This window comes from Oncorhynchus keta, chromosome 3 (genome assembly GCF_023373465.1).
Source record: "Oncorhynchus keta strain PuntledgeMale-10-30-2019 chromosome 3, Oket_V2, whole genome shotgun sequence".
Taxonomy (NCBI): Eukaryota; Metazoa; Chordata; class Actinopteri; order Salmoniformes; family Salmonidae; genus Oncorhynchus; species Oncorhynchus keta.
In genome coordinates, this window is record NC_068423.1 from 34147813 (window position 1) to 34156105 (window position 8293).

At 55.6% G+C, this 8293-nt stretch overlaps 1 protein-coding gene across 1 annotated transcript in view; it reads right to left on the bottom strand.

Moving 5' to 3' along the window:
* The window catches only part of LOC118381546 (egl nine homolog 1-like), a 65303-nt gene that overhangs the window by 21407 nt on the left and 35603 nt on the right, over positions 1 to 8293 (bottom strand). The window lies entirely within an intron of this gene.

Below are 8293 nucleotides of genomic sequence, written 5' to 3' on the forward strand. Positions count from 1 at the left end.
CTGTGCAGGGCTCGTAGCACAACCATCCACTGACTAGTGGCTAGGCCAGCCTCCCTCATGCTGCAGCACGCTCTGCAGGGCACGTAGCACTACCATCCAATGACTAGTGGCTAGGCCAGCCTCCCTCATGCTGCAGCACGCTCTGCAGGACACGTAGCACAACCATCCACTGACTAGTGGCTAGGCCAGCCTCCCTCACCCTGCAGCACGCTGTGCAGGGCTCGTAGCACAACCATCCACTGACTAGTGGCTAGGCCAGCCTCCCTCACGCTGCAGCACGCTCTGCAGGGCTCGTAGCACAACCATCCACTGACTAGTGGCTAGGCCAGCCTCCCTCACGCTGCAGCACGCTGTGCAGGGCTCGTAGCACAACCATCCACTGACTAGTGGCTAGGCCAGCCTCCCTCACGCTGCAGCACGCTGTGCAGGGCTCGTAGCACAACCATCCACTGACTAGTGGCTAGGCCAGCCTCCCTCACCCTGCAGCACGCTCTGCAGGGCTCGTAGCACAACCATCCACTGACTAGTGGCTAGGCCAGCCTCCCTCACGCTGCAGCACGCTCTGCAGGGCACGTAGCACAACCATCCACTGACTAGTGGCTAGGCCAGCCTCCCTCATGCTGCAGCACGCTCTGCAGGGCACGTAGCACAACCATCCAATGACTAGTGGCTAGGCCAGCCTCCCTCACCCTGCAGCACGCTCTGCAGGGCTCGTAGCACAACCATCCACTGACTAGTGGCTAGGCCAGCCTCCCTCATGCTGCAGCACGCTCTGCAGGGCACGTAGCACAACCATCCACTGACTAGTGGCTAGGCCAGCCTCCCTCATGCTGCAGCACGCTCTGCAGGGCACGTAGCACAGCCATCCAATGACTAGTGGCTAGGCCAGCCTCCCTCATGCTGCAGCACGCTCTGCAGGACACGTAGCACAACCATCCACTGACTAGTGGCTAGGCCAGCCTCCCTCATGCTGCAGCACGCTCTGCAGGGCACGTAGCACAACCATCCACTGACTAGTGGCTAGGCCAGCCTCCCTCACCCTGCAGCACGCTGTGCAGGGCACGTAGCACAGCCATCCACTGACTAGTGGCTAGGCCAGCCTCCCTCATGCTGCAGCACGCTCTGCAGGGCACGTAGCACAACCATCCACTGACTAGTGGCTAGGCCAGCCTCCCTCACCCTGCAGCACGCTGTGCAGGGCACGTAGCACAACCATCCACTGACTAGTGGCTAGGCCAGCCTCCCTCACCCTGCAGCACGCTCTGCAGGGCACAACCATCCAATGACTAGTGGCTAGGCCAGCCTCCCTCATGCTGCAGCACGCTCTGCAGGGCACGTAGCACAACCATCCAATGACTAGTGGCTAGGCCAGCCTCCCTCACGCTGCAGCACGCTGTGCAGGGCTCGTAGCACAACCATCCACTGACTAGTGGCTAGGCCAGCCTCCCTCACCCTGCAGCACGCTCTGCAGGGCTCGTAGCACAACCATCCACTGACTAGTGGCTAGGCCAGCCTCCCTCACGCTGCAGCACGCTCTGCAGGGCACGTAGCACAACCATCCACTGACTAGTGGCTAGGCCAGCCTCCCTCATGCTGCAGCACGCTCTGCAGGGCACGTAGCACAACCATCCAATGACTAGTGGCTAGGCCAGCCTCCCTCACCCTGCAGCACGCTCTGCAGGGCTCGTAGCACAACCATCCACTGACTAGTGGCTAGGCCAGCCTCCCTCATGCTGCAGCACGCTCTGCAGGGCACGTAGCACAACCATCCACTGACTAGTGGCTAGGCCAGCCTCCCTCATGCTGCAGCACGCTCTGCAGGGCACGTAGCACAGCCATCCAATGACTAGTGGCTAGGCCAGCCTCCCTCATGCTGCAGCACGCTCTGCAGGACACGTAGCACAACCATCCACTGACTAGTGGCTAGGCCAGCCTCCCTCATGCTGCAGCACGCTCTGCAGGGCACGTAGCACAACCATCCACTGACTAGTGGCTAGGCCAGCCTCCCTCACCCTGCAGCACGCTGTGCAGGGCACGTAGCACAGCCATCCACTGACTAGTGGCTAGGCCAGCCTCCCTCATGCTGCAGCACGCTCTGCAGGGCACGTAGCACAACCATCCACTGACTAGTGGCTAGGCCAGCCTCCCTCACCCTGCAGCACGCTGTGCAGGGCACGTAGCACAACCATCCACTGACTAGTGGCTAGGCCAGCCTCCCTCACCCTGCAGCACGCTCTGCAGGGCACAACCATCCAATGACTAGTGGCTAGGCCAGCCTCCCTCATGCTGCAGCACGCTCTGCAGGGCACGTAGCACAACCATCCAATGACTAGTGGCTAGGCCAGCCTCCCTCATGCTGCAGCACGCTCTGCAGGGCACGTAGCACAACCATCCACTGACTAGTGGCTAGGCCAGCCTCCCTCATGCTGCAGCACGCTCTGCAGGGCACGTAGCACAACCATCCACTGACTAGTGGCTAGGCCAGCCTCCCTCATGCTGCAGCACGCTCTGCAGGACACGTAGCACAACCATCCAATGACTAGTGGCTAGGCCAGCCTCCCTCATGCTGCAGCACGCTCTGCAGGGCACGTAGCACAACCATCCAATGACTAGTGGCTAGGCCAGCCTCCCTCATGCTGCAGCACGCTCTGCAGGGCACGTAGCACAACCATCCAATGACTAGTGGCTAGGCCAGCCTCCCTCACCCTGCAGCACGCTGTGCAGGGCACAGCCATCCAATGACTAGTGGCTAGGCCAGCCTCCCTCATGCTGCAGCAGGCTCTGCAGGGCACAGCCATCCACTGACTAGTGGCTAGGCCAGCCTCCCTCACCCTGCAGCATGCTCTGCAGGGCACGTAGCACAACCATCCAATGACTAGTGGCTAGGCCAGCCTCCCTCATGCTGCAGCAGGCTCTGCAGGGCACAACCATCCACTGACTAGTGGCTAGGCCAGCCTCCCTCATGCTGCAGCACGCTCTGCAGGGCACGTAGCACAACCATCCACTGACTAGTGGCTAGGCCAGCCTCCCTCACGCTGCAGCACGCTCTGCAGGGCACGTAGCACAACCATTAAAACATACTCCCTCTGGAGAGGGGCCAGGAGTCAGAGTTGGAACCCAGTTTATTATCTCCCTCCCACACACCTCTTTCTCCTCCTCCCCTCCTCCTCCTCATCCCTCTCCCGCTCAGTGGCCCTGTAGAAACCCTACAGCACAACGAGTTGTACATGTGAGACGTGCAGAGAGCCATTGTTTACATGGATAACTGGTTGTCTTGGTTACCCGGTAGTCCTGTACATTACAACAGAGTGGTGACAAACACACACCCAGGGTTAGGAACACAGGCGGTTCCAGCGTCAATACCTCGAGATCGACAAAAATTTAAATTAAACATATTCTAAACCTCCGTAAATGTTAACTTTGAGACATGTATGTATAAATATGATGTTTTAACCTTCTTTTAAACACTTAAACCAGTGTTTTTACACAAGATATATGAGCCTTGTGAAATGTCCTAGGCTACATCAACAGATGGAATCGGATCGCTTTACATATACGGAACAGAAAGATTTGACATGATGAGTCTCGGGTGTGTTACGAGCCCAGGGAGGCTAGTCTGCTATAATAATAATATGGTTTCTACGATGTTGATGTAACCGGGTAGAGGGACATGGACTAACACGCAGACAGGCGAGGTGCTTCATGACGACTGAACCTGTCTCTGTTCCAGGAAGCTCCTCTGTCTGCGTCGTGGCTTCTTCTGGGTTAAACTCGGCGCATATGTTTCATATACAATATCCTCCACGATTTATGGGTGATGGTTAGAGTGTAGAGGGGGCAGCGTAGCCTAGTGGTTAGAGTGTAGAGGGGGCAGCGTAGCCTAGTGGTTAGAGTGTAGAGGGGGCAGCGTAGCCTAGTGGTTAGAGTGTAGAGGCGGCAGGGTAGCCTAGTGGTTAGAGTGTAGAGGGGGCAGCGTAGCCTAGTGGTTAGAGTGTAGAGGCGGCAGCGTAGCCTAGTGGTTAGAGTGTAGAGGGGGCAGCGTAGCCTAGTGGTTAGAGTGTAGAGGGGGCAGCGTAGCCTAGTGGTTAGAGTGTAGAGGCGGCAGCGTAGCCTAGTGGTTAGAGTGTAGAGGGGGCAGCGTAGCCTAGTGGTTAGAGTGTAGAGGCGGCAGCGTAGCCTAGTGGTTAGAGTGTAGAGGGGGCAGGGTAGCCTAGTGGTTAGAGTGTAGAGGGGGCAGCGTAGCCTAGTGGTTAGAGTGTAGAGGGGGCAGCGTAGCCTAGTGGTTAGAGTGTAGAGGGGGCAGCGTAGCCTAGTGGTTAGAGTGTAGAGGGGGCAGCGTAGCCTAGTGGTTAGAGTGTAGAGGCGGCAGCGTAGCCTAGTGGTTAGAGTGTAGAGGGGGCAGCGTAGCCTAGTGGTTAGAGTGTAGAGGGGGCAGCGTAGCCTAGTGGTTAGAGTGTAGAGGCGGCAGCGTAGCCTAGTGGTTAGAGTGTAGAGGGGGCAGCGTAGCCTAGTGGTTAGAGTGTAGAGGGGGCAGCGTAGCCTAGTGGTTAGAGTGTAGAGGCGGCAGCGTAGCCTAGTGGTTAGAGTGTAGAGAGGGCAGCGTAGCCTAGTGGTTAGAGTGTAGAGGGGGCAGCGTAGCCTAGTGGTTAGAGTGTAGAGGGGGCAGCGTAGCCTAGTGGTTAGAGTGTAGAGGGGGCAGCGTAGCCTAGTGGTTAGAGTGTAGAGGGGGCAGCGTAGCCTAGTGGTTAGAGTGTAGAGGGGGCAGCGTAGCCTAGTGGTTAGAGTGTAGAGGGGGCAGCGTAGCCTAGTGGTTAGAGTGTAGAGGGGGCAGCGTAGCCTAGTGGTTAGAGTGTAGAGGCGGCAGCGTAGCCTAGTGGTTAGAGTGTAGAGGGGGCAGCGTAGCCTAGTGGTTAGAGTGTAGAGGGGGCAGCGTAGCCTAGTGGTTAGAGTGTTGAGGCGGCAGCGTAGCCTAGTGGTTAGAGTGTAGAGGCGGCAGCGTAGCCTAGTGGTTAGAGTGGAGGGGAGGCAGGGTAGCCTAGTGGTTAGAGTGTAGAGGGGGCAGCGTAGCCTAGTGGTTAGAGTGTAGAGGGGGCAGCGTAGCCTAGTGGTTAGAGTGTAGAGGGGGCAGCGTAGCCTAGTGGTTAGAGTGTAGAGGGGGCAGCGTAGCCTAGTGGTTAGAGTGTAGAGGGGGCAGCGTAGCCTAGTGGTTAGAGTGTAGAGGGGGCAGCGTAGCCTAGTGGTTAGAGTGTAGAGGGGGCAGCGTAGCCTAGTGGTTAGAGTGTAGAGGGGGCAGCGTAGCCTAGTGGTTAGAGTGTAGAGGGGCAGCGTAGCCTAGTGGTTAGAGTGTAGAGGGGGCAGCGTAGCCTAGTGGTTAGAGTGTAGAGGCGGCAGCGTAGCCTAGTGGTTAGAGTGTAGAGGGGGCAGCGTAGCCTAGTGGTTAGAGTGTAGAGGGGGCAGCGTAGCCTAGTGGTTAGAGTGTAGAGGGGGCAGCGTAGCCTAGTGGTTAGAGTGTAGAGGCGGCAGCGTAGCCTAGTGGTTAGAGTGTAGAGGGGGCAGCGTAGCCTAGTGGTTAGAGTGTAGAGGGGGCAGCGTAGCCTAGTGGTTAGAGTGTAGAGGGGGCAGCGTAGCCTAGTGGTTAGAGTGTAGAGGGGGCAGCGTAGCCTAGTGGTTAGAGTGTAGAGGGGGCAGCGTAGCCTAGTGGTTAGAGTGTAGAGGGGGCAGCGTAGCCTAGTGGTTAGAGTGTAGAGGGGGCAGCGTAGCCTAGTGGTTAGAGTGTTGAGGCGGCAGCGTAGCCTAGTGGTTAGAGTGTAGAGGCGGCAGCGTAGCCTAGTGGTTAGAGTGGAGGGGAGGCAGGGTAGCCTAGTGGTTAGAGTGTAGAGGGGGCAGCGTAGCCTAGTGGTTAGAGTGTAGAGGGGGCAGCGTAGCCTAGTGGTTAGAGTGTAGAGGGGGCAGCGTAGCCTAGTGGTTAGAGTGTAGAGGGGGCAGCGTAGCCTAGTGGTTAGAGTGTAGAGGGGGCAGCATAGCCTAGTGGTTAGAGTGTAGAGGGGGCAGCGTAGCCTAGTGGTTAGAGTGTAGAGGGGGCAGCGTAGCCTAGTGGTTAGAGTGTAGAGGGGGCAGCGTAGCCTAGTGGTTAGAGTGTAGAGGGGGCAGCGTAGCCTAGTGGTTAGAGTGTAGAGGGGGCAGCGTAGCCTAGTGGTTAGAGTGTAGAGGGGGCAGCGTAGCCTAGTGGTTAGAGTGTAGAGGGGGCAGCGTAGCCTAGTGGTTAGAGTGTAGAGGGGGCAGCGTATCCTAGTGGTTAGAGTGTAGAGGGGGCAGCGTAGCCTTATGGGTGATTTATGGGTGATTTATGGGTGATTTATGGGTGATTTATGGGTGAAGTCACGTCCAAATCCTACAATATCGTGTTTGTTTAGAAAGTAGTAGAAAGCAGTATGTGAAAACCCCTTCACATGAGTGGAGCCACACCACATCACAGTGGAGCCACACCACATCACAGTGGAGCCACACCACATCACAGTGGAGCCACACCACATCACAGTGGAGCCACACCACATCACAGCCGTTGCTGACAGGTGTATAATATCGAGCACAGAGCCATGCAATCTCCATAGACAAATCTGGGATTGGCGGATGCCAGGAGAACTACCTATCCGAGATGCATAGTGCCAACTGTAAAGTTTGGTGGAGGAGGAAAAATGGTCTGGGTCTGTTTTTAATGGTTCGGGCTAGGCCTCCTTCAGCATGACATCGCCCCCGTGCACAAAAGCGAGGGCCTTACAGAAAAGGTTTGTCGAGATCGGTGTGGAAGAACTTGTCTGGCCTGCTGGGAGTGACCTGAGCCCCATCAAAAACCTTTAGTATGAATTGGAACGCTGACTACGAACCAGGCCCAATCGCTCAACATGCCCGACCTCACTGATGCTCTTGTGGCTGAATGGAAGCAAGTCCACACAGCAATGTTCCTACATCTAGTGGAAAGCCTTCCCAGAAGAGTGGAGGCTGTTATAGCAGCAATGTTCCTACATCTAGTGGAAAGCCTTCCCAGAAGAGTGGAGGCTGTTATAGCAGCAATGTTCCTACATCTAGTGGAAAGCCTTCCCAGAAGACTGGAGGCTGTTATAGCAGCAATGTTCCTACATCTAGTGGAAAGCCTTCCCAGAAGAGTGGAGGCTGTTATAGCAGCAATGTTCCTACATCTAGTGGAAAGCCTTCCCAGAAGAGTGGAGGCTGTTATAGCAGCAATGTTCCTACATCTAGTGGAAAGCCTTCCCAGGAGAGTGGAGACTGTTATAGCAGCAATGTTCCTACATCTAGTGAAAAGCCTTCCCAGAAGAGTGGAGGCTGTTATAGCAGCAATGTTCCAACATCTAGTGGAAAGCCTTCCCAGAAGAGTGGAGGCTGTTATAGCAGCAATGTTCCAACATCTAGTGGAAAGCCTTCCCAGAAGAGTGGAGGCTGTTATAGCAGCAATGTTCCTACATCTAGTGGAAGGCCTTCCCAGTAGAGTGGAGGCTGTTATAGCAGCAATGTTCCAACATCTAGTGGAAAGCCTTCCCAGAAGAGTGGAGGCTGTTATAGCAGCAATGTTCCTACATCTAGTGGAAAGCCTTCCCAGAAGAGTGGAGGCTGTTATAGCAGCAATGTTCCAACATCTAGTGGAAAGCCTTCCCAGAAGAGTGGAGGCTGTTATAGCAGCAATGTTCCAACATCTAGTGGAAAGCCTTCCCAGAAGAGTGGAGGCTGTTATAGCAGCAATGTTCCAACATCTAGTGGAAAGCCTTCCCAGAAGAGTGGAGGCTGTTATAGCAGCAATGTTCCTACATCTAGTGGAAAGCCTTCCCAGAAGAGTGGAGGCTGTTATAGCAGCAATGTTCCAACATCTAGTGGAAAGCCTTCCCAGAAGAGTGGAGGCTGTTATAGCAGCAATGTTCCTACATCTAGTGGAAAGCCTTCCCAGAAGAGTGGAGGCTGTTATAGCAGCAATGTTCCTACATCTAGTGGAAAGCCTTCCCAGAAGAGTGGAGGCTGTTATAGCAGCAATGTTCCAACATCTAGTGGAAAGCCTTCCCAGGAGAGTGGAGACTGTTATAGCAGCAATGTTCCTACATCTAGTGAAAAGCCTTCCCAGAAGAGTGGAGACTGTTATAGCAGCAATGTTCCTACATCTAGTGGAAAGCCTTCCCAGAAGAGTGGAGGCTGTTATAGCAGCAATGTTCCTACATCTAGTGGAAAGCCTTCCCAGAAGACTGGAGGCTATTATAGCAGCAAAGGGGGGACCAACTCCATATTAACT